General features: G+C 38.0%; 1 pseudogene; it reads right to left on the bottom strand.

Annotated features, from left to right (window-relative positions):
* Positions 1 to 13,052: 13,052 nt before the first annotated feature.
* LOC149145408 (putative phosphoinositide phosphatase SAC9) lies at positions 13,053 to 13,989 on the bottom strand (annotated as a pseudogene).
* Between the last annotated feature and the right edge of the window lie 2,739 nt (positions 13,990 to 16,728).

The raw sequence follows: 16,728 nt of genomic DNA, 5'->3' as shown, positions 1-16,728 counted from the left end.
TTATTCATTGTAAGGTAGCAAAAGAATTGAATTGCTTCCTATATCCAGCACCAGAGTGTCAAGTGATGATTGCAAATGGAGGAACAATAAATTGCTCTGGAAAGTGCCATAATATCAAGCTATCCATGGGAGAATATGTATTGACTAGCCCAATGCTTTCCATTCCAATGGGAGGTGCTGATGTTGTACTAGGAGTCCAATGGCTACAATCCCTGGGTACAATAGCTTTTAATTTTCAAGAACTTTTCATCAAATTTTCTACGGAAGGAAAGGAAGTTGAATTAAGGGGTATTGCAGGGAAACCAGGAAAGATAATCAGCTCTAATGGTATGACAAAGCTTCTAAAAAAGGAGCAAAGAGGTGTAATTGCACAATTATGTTCGCTAGATGTTTCCACATCGGAATCATCTATTTCTCCAGATCTCCAAAAAGTCCTTGACAATCATTCCAAGGTATTTGAGACTCCCAAAGGTCTCCCACCTATGCGTGATCATGATCATGCTATTCATCTGATTCCAGGAAGTGTTCCTCCAAACATCAGGCCGTACAGATATCCCTATGTCCAAAAGAGTGAAATTGAACGTATGGTTGCAGAAATGCTAGAGGCTGGTATAATTCAACCAAGTCAAAGTTCTTTCTCTACTCCAGTAGTATTGGTGCACAAGAAGGATGGATCATGGCGCATGTGTCCGGATTATAGGGAGCTCAACAAGCTCACTATTAAAGATAAGTTCCCCATTCCTGTCATTGATGAATTACTGGATGAATTGCATGGATCAATTTACTTCACCAAGTTGGATCTTCGTTTAGGATATCATCAAATCAGAATGAAGACTGAAGACATTCCAAAAATAGCATTTAGAACTCATGAGGGTCATTATGAATTTTTGGTCATGCCTTTTGGCCTTACCAATGCACCTTCAACATTTCAAGGTTTGATGAATTCAATTTTCAAACCATTCCTTAGAAAATTTGTGTTAGTATTTTTTGATGATATACTAATCTACAGCAAGTCTTGGAAGGATCATGTTGAACATGTTGACAAGGTGCTACAACTATTGAAGGAGAAACAATTATATGCAAAAAGATCCAAATGTTTCTTTGGAGTCCAGGAGGTGGAATATTTGGGTCATATTGTATCTCATGAAGGAGTTAAGGTAGACCCTAGCAAAATTAAAGCCATTAAGGAATGGAAAATCCCCACATCCATAAAGCATCTGCGAGGATTTCTCCGGTTGACAGGGTATTATCGCAAGTTTGTTAAGAATTATGGGAGAATAGCAGCACCTCTAACAACATTATTGAAGAAAGATGCATTTTCATGGACTCCAGAAGCAACAAAGGCCTTTGAACATCTTAAAGAGGCAATGTGCCAAGCACCGAAATGTGATGCTTCAGGAAATGGAATTGGTGCTGTTCTAATGCAAGATGAAAGACCCATTGCTTTTGAAAGTCGTCCAATCAAGGGAAAGTTTTTAAGCAAAGCTATTTATGAGAAGGAAATGTTGGCAATACTCCATGCACTTAAGAAATGGCGACCCTACCTAATGGGAAGACACTTCAAGGTAAAAACGGATCATGATAGCCTTAAATACTTTTTAGAAAAAGATTATCCTCTGAAGAGCAACAAAAGTGGGTCACAAAGATGTTGGGTTATGACTTTGAAATCATCTACAAAAAAGGGAAGCAAAATGTGGTGGCAGATGCACTCTCAAGAAAGGATGAGGATGTGGAAGCATTGTTGTGCGCCATTTCTATTATCCAACCAGATTGGATAAACAAAGCAAGGGAGGAATGGAAGAATGACGAAGAAGTGTGGGCACTTATTCGAAAGTTACAACAAGATTCCAGTACGTTTGATACATTTAGCTGGAAAAATGATTCGTTATGGTACAAAGATCGCTTATACCTCTGTAAGAATTCCCAGCTAAAACAAAAGATTCTTATGGAATTGCACACTTCTCCTTAGGAGGGCACTCAGGATTTTTAAAAACTTACCACAGGGTTAAGAAGGATTTTTTTGGGATGGCCTTAAATCAGATATTCAAAAGTTTGTGGCTGAATGTTTGGTTTGCCAACAAAATAAAGTTGAAACAATTAAGACACCGGGTCTATTACAACCTTTATCCATTCCAAGCCAACGTTGGGAGGAGGTTTCAATGGATTTTATCACAGGTTTACCCAAGTTTGAGGGAAAGAGTGTCATCATGGTGGTAGTTGACAGACTTACCAAGTATGCACACTTTTGTGCATTATCACATCCATTTAAAGCCAGTACAGTTTCTACTGCATTTATGGAAACAATTCAAAAGCTACATGGAAACCCAAAGATTATTGTAAGTGACAGAGATCCCATTTTCACTGGAAATTTTTGGACAGAATTATTTTCTTGTCTTGGTACTCAGTTAGCTCATAGCTCATCTTATCATCCTCAATCTAATGGGAAAACTGAGATAGTAAACAAATGTTTGGAAGGATATCTTCGTTGCTTTGTATCTGATAAACAGACACAATGGGTCAAATGGTTGCCTCTAGCTGAATGGTGGTATAACACTTCCTTCCATACAGCAACAAAAATGACCCCATTTATGGCACTTTATGGGTATCAACCACCATCCATCACATCATATTTAAGAGAAAATTCTAAGGTTCAGGCAGTGGAACATCACATCGAACATCAACAAAAAGTCCTCCAACTCTTAAAGGATAACCTCGTGTTGGCACAGGATAGAATGAAACAACAGGCATATCAACATCGCAGTGAAAGAAGTTTTGATGTAGGTGATTGGGTATTCCTATGACTACAACCATATAAGAAAATTTCCCTCAAGCAAGCTAAGAAGGATAATAAATTATCACCAAAGTATTATGGTCTGTACAAGGTGTTGCAAAAGATTGGTACTATGGCATACAATTTGGAGCTTCCTGCAGCTTCTCGATTGCACCCAATTTTCCATGTTTCATGTTTAAAGAAGGTTATAGGCGACAAGCTCCCAGTTCAAACAATATTGCCAGAACTTGACGAGGAAGGAAAAATTATATTGGAACCGAAAGCAGTCACAGAAACAAGAACTCGACAGCTATGAAATCGTTCAATTTCAGAGTATCTTATCAAGTGGAAGAACTTATCCGCTGAAGATTCCACATGGTAGGATGAGAATTTTATGCTAAAGTATCCAGAACTACTAAAGTGTAGAGGACAACACTTTTTTGAAGGAGAGGGGCATGTTGGGTCCCTATAATACTAGTGATTACCCCATTACTATTTTAGTTATACCCCTTATTAATATTGGTGTGCCCCTATTGCCCCCATATTGTTATTACTATGCCCCATAGAATCCCTCTATTGTTATTCTTGTGGCTTTATATTATTATTGTTAGGTCGGCTGGATTATATTGTGACTCCTTAGACTCCTATATATAGAAAGGAGGTTTTTTCATTTGAATCATCCAAGAATTGTTCATTTATGTAATGTAAAGGAGGTTGCCCCCTCGAAGAGGCTGAATTCTAAGGCGTTGATCTATCTCTTCTATCTTTTCTTGAGCTGGTTTCATAACAAGCTATCTTCCACATTGACGGATCTCGATCTTCAAATCCAAGTCTAAATGTTGATGAACTGAATCATGATAATAGGTGGCGTGCATTTAGGGATTGTTCTCCAAAGTTAGGTTACAGCTAAGTGAAGTTTGTGTGTATTATAACCACTGACCAAAGTTGTAACTTCGTCTTTCTAAGTCTTTTCGACCGAGAGGCCTGAACAAGAATTATTTGTAATTAGTGTAAATGGCCTAGAGCTAAAAGGTTATATATAATGTAGATAGTAGATAGGAAGCTAGCGAACCATCGACTATCATTTTGGTTTACGTAATCTAGTTATCGCCTTTCTCTGGGGCTGGACTATTCTGTAATGTAATTTTCCAAATTGAGTAATACAAGGAACCGTTATGATTTGGGTGTGAAACATTTAAATTTGTCTTTGATGTATCTTTGAAGTGCTTATAAGCTTCATTCCTTAGAAGGGGAACGAGCTGGTTGGCTAGGGCCCAGCCAACCTAGCTCGTTTACCACTCTCGCTTTTGTTATTCATAAAGATAGTGTGGTTATTTATTTTTGCATTTGTGTGATGTAATAGTTTAATCATTAATCTTTAAGTTCTTGATCTGGAATCACCCCTAGGTGACTTCAAGAAATTAATGAAGGTATTAGAGACTCATGTGTTGGTGTGTGTGTCTATGTTATCTTGTGCAATGGATCGATAAGATTGCGAAATACACAGACACAAAAAAATATAATAAGGAGTTCACCAAATCCTCTTGGGCTACTTCTCTTGGTCTAGCCTTCAGTGGTGGCCTTTTCATTATGTTTTTAAAGTAGAGTCTTACAATAAGGATCTCAATCTGAGTCTCACTTGAGAGAGGATGATCAGTAGGATGGCACTTGGAATTCCCAAGTTGTTAGAGTTCACAAACTCCCCTTACCGAATTTCGACCATAATTGGTCTCTGTCTGCTTTATGCTGCCCTTACTCTGATGGCTAGCTTGGCTTCTTTGCCCTCTGCAACTTTGCCTCTCTTTCTGTGTCTCTTGGCCTTTGGCTTCTTCACTGCTTCTCTGCCTCACTGTCTCTGTCCTATCTTTCCGAGCTCGTGTCTTTAAAGCCACTTCATTCCTCGACTGTTCATTTCGGCTTCCCGACTCTGTGGATATCCTGCCTCTGTCCTCTAGGAGTTCTCTGCCCTGCACCATCATTATTTCGTAACACTTCGCAGAGAGGTGGACACCTATCTCCTTGCGAACTGAGCGTCGTTTCTTCCCAAACAGTCGTTTTTTTTCGATATTTCCCAGATGCCTACCAAACGGATCCTTCTATCGATTCATTGGTCAAATTGGACTTCAAATCTTATGTGCCATAGTTTATTTCTCCCTGGGGTCTGTTCATCCATCGGGTTGAACATCCGTCGTTGATCTGGAACCCCCAGATCCTACGATCTTCGCTTATATTGCACGGTTGAGTTGCTCGACCGTTAGTCCACGATGTAAGTGGTTTCTCTCTCTCCTGCTGGACACATGTCACTCAGTGTATGGAATTTCTAGGTCCTCGGCCAAACCCGCTTACCACCCGAAATGCCTCCGATGTTCCACTGGTTTTGAGCGTGGGACCCGCCTTGTCAATTTTAGTGCTTTCCCACTATTTTCGGGTTTCCCTTGTGACCGAGTGGTCGCGGTATTTGCTTCTCAAGGGGTTTTGCCCAGCAATAAGAAATTTGTGCTATTCGCACATTAGAAACAACCTCCATTTCCGGATCTGAGATTCCCAATTTCCATTTTTGTGCCATGCGCGGCCTCCATGGGCCGACAATCAGCGCGCTTTGACCGAAGGTCCTCATTTCTCCGTGCTGGCTGCAAAGAGGTTATTTCTGATAGCTATAATATTTCTTGATGTCTATCATTCATTCCTACCAATGATGGAATTGTTTGCGGATCCAATTCGGATCATGACCTTCCCACTGAAAAATCTTTTAGACCACCAAAAGTTGGTTTTCAGGCATCGACTAAGTGAGGATACAACTTTCTCACCTATCCAATCTCCATCCATTTTGCACTACTTGGTTTTGAACCCATGAGCCCAATTCTGAGGTACTCAACATCTCCCTTGCGTGTCGTTCTCACCTTCCTGTCCAGAATTATGTCTTCCTATAATTCATTAAGACATTCAGTTAGCAGGTCATCAAAAGAAGGCATTTGAATTTGCTCTTCAGGATCTTCAATTAATGAAGGTTGAAATAGTCTCAAGCTGTCTGCATTGATGACTGAGTAGATGTGCATATAAGCTGGAAGATCAAGGAAAAAAGCATTCTCACCAATTTTCTAAAGGATCCTGAAAGGTCCATACATTATTGGTTTTACCCATTTACCTTCACCTTGCATCATGCCTTTGCTGATATAGAGCCAAAATTGATCACCAACTTGGAAACTATGCTCCATCCGGTGCTGGTCATGCCTTGCCTTGTATTTGGCCTGGCTATTTTCCAGCTGTTCCTATACTACTTGATGCATCTCTTGGATTAGTTCAATGAACCTAGTTGCCTTGTCCACATCGTTGTACCCCTCAACTGATATGTCCTCACCAAAGACAAAATCCAAGGGAGACCTTGGTGTGAAACCAAAACATGTCTCAAAAGGAGAACTCTGTGTGGAAGAATGTTTGGCTCGGTTGTAAGCATGCTGCACATAACACAAATGTTCATCCCATAGCTTGGGATGCTTGCTACATTATCCCCTGAGCAACTGGATCACTTTCCTGTTGAGTACTTCTGTCTGGCCATCGATTTGTGGATGGAAAGCTATGCTTCTCTTTAGTTTGGTGTCCATCAGTTCCCACAGACTTGACGAAAATTTTCCCACAAATCTGGTGTCTCGATCAGATATAATGGAAGTGGGAAATCCAAAATGAACCCACACATGTTGAAAGAACGATTTTGCAGTTTGTTCAGCTGTAAGCTACTTGTTACAAGGTATCAAAATACACATTTTGCTGAACCTATCCACAACAACATACAGATAATCATGACCGTTCCTATATTTATGTAGTCGTGCAACAAATTCCATGGAAGCACTTTCCCAAGGATGATAAGGAACTACAAATGGAGTGTACAAGCCTAGTTTTCTATTGCTGGGCTTGCTTTTATCACACATAGTACACCCTCTTACATATCTAGAAACTGCCTTGTTCACTTTTTGCCAATAACAAAATATTTGTAGCTATGCAACTGTTTTGCTTACCCCAAAGTGATCTCATATTAGAGAAATATGTGCTTCTCGAATTATCTTTACTCTTTGAGTTTGTGGAATGCATAGCTTCCCACAATGATATAGGAGTTGGTCCTTAATGTGATAATCCAATTCTTCTACTCGTTTCCCTTGACATAAAGTTGCATATACATCTTTAAAGTCCATCTCTTTAGCATATTTTTCAATGTATCTCTCATGCAATATAGAATTATGCTTAAGCATAGTAGATACATTTAAAATGCATCTAGATAACATATCTGCAACTTTTTTATGTATTCCCTTTTTATATCTGATGACTAAATGAAACTGTTGTAGAAAACCCATCCATCTATAGTGTCTTGATTGCTACAACTTAGTCTAGGAGTGTAGATATTGAAGTGGTTCATGATCAGTATGTATAACATTCTCTTTGCCCATTAAGTAATGTTTCCACTTTTCACACTCTGTACTAATGCATATAATTCTTTATCATATGTGGGATAGTTAACTACTACAGAATCAAATGTCTCAGAATGATAACATATGGGTTTACCATTCTGTATCAACATTTCTCCCATGACATAGTCACTGGCATCTGTTTGGATCTCAAATGGTCTCTGAAGATCAGGCAGTGCTAGTACTTGTGCCGTACTAATCTTTTATTTCAAGGTGTCGAAGGCTTTTTGCTATTTGCCTCCCCACTGAAACACCTTGTTCAATCCTGTTAAAGCATGTAAGGGAGCTACAATTAAGGAAAATTTAGAAATGAACTTTCTCCGATATTGTGCTACTCTAAAGAAGCTCCTAGCTTCTATAATTGATTTGGGTTTAGGCCAATTTACAATCACTACTACCTCAGAGGGATCTATCTTCAATTCACCATCCCCTACTATATGTCCCAAATAATTCAAAGATGTTTTGCCAAAATCACATTTTGAGAGTTTAACATAAAGCTTTTCTATTTTCAAAACATCTAGTGTCTGCTTAACATGCTTTAAATGTTCTTCCCATGTTTTGCTAAATATAAGGATGTCATCCAGATATACAATAACAAAATCATCAAGAAAAGGTCTGAGCACATCATTCATTACTCTCATGAAAGTAGTAGGAGAATTAGTTAAGCCAAAAGGCATAACCAACTACTAATACAGTGCCTGCTTTGTTTTGAAAGTAGTCTTCCATGCATCTTGTTCTGCAACTCTTACCTGATGATATCCACTATGCAAGTCTAACTTGGAAAAATAAACAACTTCCTTTAACAGATCTAATAGATCATCTATGCGAGAAAGGGAAAAACAATTTATGATTGTTATTTTATTCAGTGCTCGGTAATCAATGCACATTCTCCATGAGCCATCTTTCTTTCTCACCAAAATGATTAGTGACCCACATGGTGATGTGCTAGGTCTAATGAACCCCCTCTCAAGCAACTCCTGCACCTACTTCTTGATTTCTGAATTCTCTAAAGTGGACAACCTATACATCCCAATGTTAGGCAATGGAGCATCATGCTACAAATTAACCTCATGCACTATTTCCTTTTTGGGTGGAAGACCTTTAGGTTCTTGAAACAAGATATCATACTCTAAAACAACTTTTTCTAAATCAGCTTGTTGTTTAGCATCAGAGGCCTCAAATACATTGGCTTTTTTAGGTTTCTTTTCCTTTATAACCATTAGTAAAAAATGTTTACATGAGTTTACAATTCGTTTCATCTGCCCTGAGTTTATGAGTATAATTATTCTTGAGCTTATGAGCTCTTACAAAGTATTCGTTTCGATCTTTAATGAGTATATACTTGTTCTCAGCTCTATAGAAAATAGCTTTTCTATCATACAAGTAAGGAATTCCTAAAACAATTCCACATATATCCAAAGGAATTATATCTAACTCAACCTCATCTACAAATGCTTACCCAAAAGAAAACTTAAGTTTTCATTGTCTAGTCACTTGTAGCTATGCTTTATCACTTAACCAACCTAATGGGTATGGTTTCTTATGAGGTGTAGTCAGTTATCCAAACTTCTTTAAAATTGCTTCAAAAATTAAATTTAATTGTGAGCCACTATCAAACAAAGTATCAATCTTTTGATGCTTGGAAATAACTTGAATATGGAAAAGCTCATGCCTTTTTCTGTCATTTTCTTCATCAATAGTAGATTCTGCGGAATTACTAGTAGCTGCTTCAGAATTCTTACCTTTTATACCTGTGGCTGAAATGGTTGTTTCATCTCCTAAGTTCGATCCCAAATCTTTCTGAATAGTTGCAACAATATTCTTCCTCTTGCCCTCAAACTTCTTAGGTCTCAGCTTCAGATGCAAAATCCAACAATGCTCATCATCATGCCCATCCTTCTTACAGTGAGTGCATGAAGATTTTCTTTTCTGTGCAATGTTGGCCTTTTTCTCATTCCATTTATATTTTCTTTTCTCCTTATTCTTACTTGCAATGGGCTTGGATGATCCCCCAACTTTTGGGTTGCCATTCTTTCCTCTAGCTTCTAGATGTGTAGCCTAAACATATACCTCATCTATACTAGTGGGATTTAACATGAGGATAGTGTGCCTCATGTAGATGTGTAGACCACCTACGTACTTCAACAGAGTCTTAGGTGAGCCTAATGTGATTCCTAGAATCAAAGCTCTCTTCCTAAATTCTTGGGTGTAACCTTGTACACTTTTCCCTTTCAATTGACAAAGAGTTTTCCAGCTCATCATGGCTTGCTGCAGGTAGGCCAATGGATAGAATCGCTTTTTGATTGCAGAAACAAATTCACTCCAGACAGAAAGAGGCTTACCATGTCTCTTCATGTCAACTTGGGTCCTGCCTTCCCACCAAACTAAGGCATTGCCCCCAAGGCGTAGGTTGGCCAACTGAATCTTGCTCTTTTCTGAATCGATACTCTGCATTCTGAAATAAACATCAATTTGTCTAATCCAATTGTCCAGCTTTGCTGCATTCAACTCTCCATCTTATATTGGTAAATCAAATTTAACATCTAGTTTAATCATAGATGTCTTCTTTTTATGTTCAGGGATATTAGGAGGTGTGAGAAAGCTTTCTTCTTTCCCCTTGCCTTTTGAGTGGTCATGGAGGAGAGACTCTTCATCTCCTTTATCTTGTTTAGAGCCTGATGGGTCTTCATCGTTATGTGTTCTAAAGTCCTTATACATTTCCTCTACCATGGATCTCATGTCCAGGAAACTATCTATAAATTGAGGGTCTGGGTCCATGGAACCTTCCTCCGAGATTGTCTTCTAAGGATAGACTCTTCCAATTTCAGGATTAGTTTTGACTAGCTCTCCTTCTCCTAATTTGAGCTTCGATCTAGTTAGCGTTCAACAACTAAATCCAGCACAAGCTTGTCTCACCTTAACAACCTATAGCTCTGATACCACTTGATCTGGAATCACCCCTAGGTGACCTTAGGAAATTAATGAAGGTATTACAGACTCATGTGCTAGTGTGTGTTTCTATGTTATCTTGTGCAACGTATCGATAAGATTGTGAAATACATAGACACTTGAAACAGTAAGAGATCATAGTAGGCAAACATAAACACAACAAAATTTAATAAGGAGTTCACCCAATCCTCCTGGGCTACATCTCCTGGTCCACCCTTCAGTGGTGGCCTTTTTATTACATTTTTAAAGCAGAGTCTTACAATAAGGAGCTCAATCTGAGTCTCACTTGATAGAGGATGATCAGTAGGATGGCACTTGGAATTCCCAGGTCCTTAGAGTTCACAGAATCCCCTTACCAAATTTCGACCTCAATTGGTCTTCATCTGCTTGATGTTGCCATTAATTTGATGGTTAGCTTGGCTTCTCTGCCCTTTGCAACTTTGCCTCTCTTTCTGTGTCTCTCGGCCTTTGGCTTCTTCACTGCTTCTCTACCTCACTGTCTCTGTCCTATCTCTGTCAGCTCGTGGCTCTAAAGCCAGTTCATTTCCCAACTGTTCGTTTTCGCTTATTGGCTCTCTGGATCGCCTATCTCTGTCCACTGGGACTTCTCTGCCCTACATCATCATTGCTGTGTAACACTTTGCAGAGAGGTGGCCACCTGTCTCCATACGAACTGAGTGTCAGTTCTTGCTGAACGGTCATTTTTTTCTGTTATTTCCCAGATGCCTGTGAGACAGATCATTCTATCAATTCATTGGTTAAATCAGACTTCAAATCTTATGCACCATAGTTTATTTCTCCCTAAGGTCTGATCATCCATCGAGTTGAACTGCCGCCTTTGATCTGGAACCCCCAGATCCTACGGTCTTCACTTATATCGTGCGGTTGAGTTTCTCAACCGTTAGTCTGCAATGTAAGTGGTTTTTTCTCTCCCCATAGGACACACATCACTCAGTTTATGGAATCATTGGGTCCTTGGCCAAACCCACTTACCGCCTGAAATGCCTCCGATATTCCGCTAGTTTTGAGTGCGGGACTGGCGTTGTCAATTTTAGCACTTTCCCAGGGTTTTCAGATTTCCCTTGTGATCGAGTGGTCAGGGTCTTTCCTTCTCGAGGGGTTTTTCCCAGCAATATCTCAAAAACAACCTTCATTTCTGGATCTGAGCTTACCAATTACCATTTTTACACCATGCACGGCCTCCATGGGCCAACAATCAGAGCGCTTTGACCGAAGGTCCTTGTTGCTCCGTGCCAGCTACAAATTCCCATTATTCAGAGGTTATTTCTGATAGCTATAAGATTTCTTGAAGTCTATCATTCATTCTTACCAATCATGAAATTATTTGAGGATCCAATTTTGATTAGTTCTGAATTAAAATATCTTCTGTAGCCTATTTGTGAAACAGATCCATGGTTTGAGGAGTAGTTTTGTTTCTTTTGCTTATGAAATATCTTTATTGCATTTCCTTTTCTCTTGTTCTCTGTTTCAATTCATTTCCAAATGTATTGTGTAAGGGACTCTTTCCTACACCAGTGCAAGTTGTTGCCTCCACCTTGGTTTAGTCATTCATTGTAGCAAACATTTAATCACTTATCTGAATTTTACTTTCAGTTATTTTGCAAGTGAATGAATCATTAATTGAGTAACTGTTCTTAGTATTTAAAGTCCATCTCTAAAATATCTGGAAGTAGTTATATCGAGTTACCACATTATACTTGCAAAGAATATCATCATTCTGGGTAAAGTACCAACATTGATTAACACATGAAAAGTACTTAGGCTACTGTTTGATTCTTTTAAAGTTCTTTTATTTCATGAAGTTTATTTCCTCTACAAAGTTTAATGAGTTGAAGCATTTCCTTTTTACAGATAGTTTACTTCAGAATTTCATTTACAATTGGAATTATTTTCCAGCACATCTTTCATCTTTCGAAAGTAATTTGGGAACTAAGTAAAAGGAACTCTGTTCCGGTGCAAGATCACGTCTTTTGACACAAAAATAGAGTGCTCTAAACCCTGAAGCTTAAAGCAACTTCACTTAGACATATGTCTTCAGTAAGGAAGGTCGAATATACTTTTACATAGGAATAATGTACGTACACTAGTGTAAGCATATTGCAACAGTACAAGGACATGTTGTTTGTGTGAGAGGAATATCAGAAGGAAGACAGAATTGTGCAAGGGCCTACTTGTTAGACTGTTTACCATCCATCTGAAGATGAACATAGCATTTTATTCCAGCATTTAAGATTGTTTTCATTGTGTGGGATTTCTTTACTTGATTTACATGCAAATTGTCTTTTACATTCTAGCACTAGAGTTGCCTTGGTGTTAATTTCCTTTCCATTTTTTTTCTATTTGGTTCTACAAAGCATTTTCTTTAACAAGTAGGATTAGAAATAGGAAAAGTTCATAATATTTCTGGCATTGCCTGTGCTTTGTCTCTAAGTTTATGAAACCCTCACGTAGACAATTAAGTGTTGAGGAGTTTGCTCATCTGCAACTCCTGCACTCAACACCTTTGATTCCATCCTCACTGTCATGTCTTCATCATATCCGATAGTAAATTATTCCTGCAAATAAAATTTTCTATTATGGGAATGGCTGGTTCCAGCAAAGACACAAATGTCTGACAATAGTTTGCCAAACTAAATTTGTCTATATTCTTTCAACCATGATTACCTCAATGACACAACACTTCCTAAAAACATTAAACGATGGAAAAATAATTCTATTTTAATTACACAAAACTAGCGAGAACTACCTTTTTGGTCTATATTCTTTAGTCAATACAAATGTGAAGAAGATGTAGGTATTAAGCTAACATCCCATGTTCCTGTAAGAGTGCATTCTTCTTCCATAAAAATGTCACTTCACAATAGTTGAACAATAGGAGGCTCTAATGTTGTATAGCCACATGGGCTAACAAGTAAAGCAATGCCAGATACAATAGATGTAGTCATAAGAACAATAGCAAACTCCACACTGGTATCCCTTGGTGGTTCCCTCCAATATAACATGGTTGAACCAATACCAATAGGAGAAAGCAAGGAAAGTGTTGGTTATGATCCTTCTGTTGTCTCAACCAGAAATAGTAAACCTCCATATGGAAATTCTACAAGTGAAAAACTCTCCATGAAACAAAGTCTTCAATCCACTTTTAGATCTTCTAGGCTCCCATCCCTTTTACCAAGGTCTGTATGAGAATCTTTTGAGCTACATCCTACCAATTGTTGCAAAGCTTTTAAAGCTCCACACTTCACACTGGATATTTGATGCAAAGAACTGAGAACTTTGACATGGTCCTGAAGAAGAGCATCAAGAAACTTTTTGTGGACAACATCTTTTGCAAAGGACTTTATCTGCAACTAAAAAACGGTAAGAAAAACCTCCATGACTAGATCCACCCTGACCTACACTAGGATTCACTGCATCACATAGTAAAACACTACCCTTTCCTGCTCTGCACACTCTACAGACCCTTCTACTACATCTAGAACAAACTGGAAGTTCATGCAACCTTTTAGGAGTACTCTTAAAATCAATGCTTTTGATCCATTGTGTCTCAACATGAACTTCACACTTAGGATCAGTATAGTTATCACTGAAGCCATCTACATTCCAAAATTCAATACCATCATCACCCTCATCCTCTAGGCCAATAACTGATAATTTCGTGTCCTCAGATGCAATCTGGCTTGACAATGCAAGATTTTGTGCAGTTCTCCATAGTTGTGCCACATAAATAATTGGAAATGGTGACACAAGGCTCACACAGAGACATTTCTGACACTCTTTTTTGTTAACCATAAACAAAGCTTTGAAAATGAAGTGTCAGTGGTCTTAACGCTTCATGACAGCCACCACACAGTTGCCACACACATGGATCGACTCACCACACCAATACAAATCTTCCATTTGAAAATAGCTGAGCTCTGGGTAATGAAAAAATAGATAGCATATGTCAGCGTTAGAAAATTAATCATGTCTTCTTCAACCCCTCTTGTCGTGGTGACAAGCACATCAACCACGTGATGATTTGGCAAGAACCGAACAGTGTTACCGCAGACCAAAAGAGATGATGTTAGAATTAAAACCATGAATATTTTTCACTTTACACTTTGTCTGAAAGTTGGATCCCTCTCTTCCTCGATGCAACCTTCTTCAATTAGTTTGTTTCTTAACCTCCTTTCTAGCATATATATCACCATCAAATTCTTCACCATTTGCACCATGTCAGCGACGCTCCTGCAGGCATACAAAGGCTCGCATCTGTCAGCGTAAGGAAATTGATGACTCAAGTGCTCCATAACCTCATCTAGGGTATATACATGGTTCCCTGGGTTGAAAATATCAACACCACCATCCACAGGTCCGCAAAATAAAAGCATATGATTAAACGAGGAAATTAGAGGTAGCAGGATCCACTCTCACAACTGCTATATCCTCCTGCAGGATGATTCCACATCGCTCGGTGTGCATAGATGGATCATCAAGGCATGCACAAATTCCACCATCTAACATTGTAGTTGAGATTCGACACACAACATGATGGACATAGAACATGATGTCTACAGAGAATTTATTCACTCTCCAACTTCTCGGGCCAAGGCCCAACCCCATACCAACTCTGATACTAATTTGAAAAAATGATCACTCTCACTCACTGAATTAATCAAATAATATTAAATATAAATACTTGTAGTATTGTCTCAAAATAGGTATACTATCTTGGACATACAATCACTTAGTTGAGAGAATATCTCAACCACATACCAATCTAGGAAACATCTAGATCTGAACAACTCCTATGGAATAGGGACATGCTCCTTTACATAGAAAGAATCACAACTGAAGCAAGTAGGAATTATATTTCCATTTTTAGTATGTCACCAATGCACGTGTTATGCTAGAGGTTCATTGAGTGAAGCCCCTATGGGAAATATAGGGCTAATGTAGGATATGATTAGTGTAGGAGAGTGTATTGTTACAGTAACTATTTTCCACATTATCTATGTATTTCCATGTGTGTTATGACTTGTTCTATCCTGATATATTATATACCCATCATTTAATGAGATCCATGATAACGATGAAAGAATAATGGCTATAAATAGTGTATCCATTTCTCATAGAGGTTATGAAAAATAGGTGTCTAAAAAATTGTTATATATTACACGCTAGATCCAAATCTACTTTGGTTGTATATTGTATTCTAGGTTTGGATATAGTCATAATAAATTGGTGAATTGAAACATTGAAAGAGGTTGCTTAATGGGTACCTAGTTAACGATGCCATTGGGATTTCCATGTGTGTATGCTTAGGCTATTAAATAAACTTGATCAATACCACATAGTAACCTAATGGTTTCTATAAGAAAAAAATGATGTAATTATTAGCAACTGCAAATGCATAGTGTGCATGACACAAGCCATGAGAAATAAAAATACATTATGATTTCAAAATTCAACCTTATTACTATAACAATTTTTCGAATGGGGTTTTAACAATATTGTTGAAGTTTACAATACTATGGATGACAATATATTCCTATTGTCACTTTATATGATATGTAAGGATATAATATTGTAAGTCTAGGATTGAATGGATATATCGATTTTTCCAAGATGTCGAGTACTCGTTTACACTCTGCCCATGTCTCTACATGAAGTAATTCAACCAAATGCATTCGTCCCCGACATACCCAATAAGGTAGAATTGGTATCTTATGAATGTTTTAAAATCATTACACATAGTCACTCAGGGTCCCCTCTAGCCTCTGAGTAGGTCATGGCATGGATCTCTAGTTCCATATGACGAAACCATTTTTTCTATCATTTCTATATGTGGTGAAGTTTAAAATAAACCTTTAATCATTTCAACCAATGATCTAATTTCAAAGCATTAATCTCAGCTTATATGTCTCAATGTCAAACTTCACTTCCATCTTGAATAGGGACTATGAATAGTTAATGATACTCAACTCAGGTTATTCCTTTTCTAGTTCATTCTTAAACTCTTTTGGTTCTTCTCAATCCCTCTATTTTTCCTCTAGTATGCCGTGGGAACTAGAACCTCCAACCTCTTTAATTATAATCGTGTTTGCCATAGCCACCATAAGGAGGTTAATATCATGGTTGATATATGCAACCTTCTCTTTTGGACTTGAGAACATCTCCTTTTCCATATTGTGAAGTATTATAAATATATTCCATTGTCATGGCTATTGTTTTATGACTTTTTTATTAATCTTATATGGGTGCCATACAACTTTCCACGAAATCTGAAAATACCCGTGCTACCAATGTGATCCATAAACTTCCATGGATATTTCGTTGGATAGATTTTCATAATAGGTCTATGAAAATAATCCAAAATCAATATTATGAACTTTTCATTCCTTAGGATTTGAAATATTCTCTTATTGATTATGCTATTACACATACAATACATGAATTTTGTAAAATAGTTAGATGATAAAATATAATCACTCACAAACCATAACAAATACCAAGATATGCTCTACGAAACAATTTTAGGAGAACACC

Source organism: Pinus tabuliformis, chromosome X (genome assembly GCF_031772625.1).
Source record: "Pinus tabuliformis cultivar Carrire ecotype Pingquan chromosome X, CPIR1, whole genome shotgun sequence".
NCBI classification, from domain to species: Eukaryota; Viridiplantae; Streptophyta; class Pinopsida; order Pinales; family Pinaceae; genus Pinus; species Pinus tabuliformis.
The sequence above is the reverse complement of the archived record's forward strand: the minus strand, read 5'-3'. Positions and strand labels throughout refer to the sequence as shown.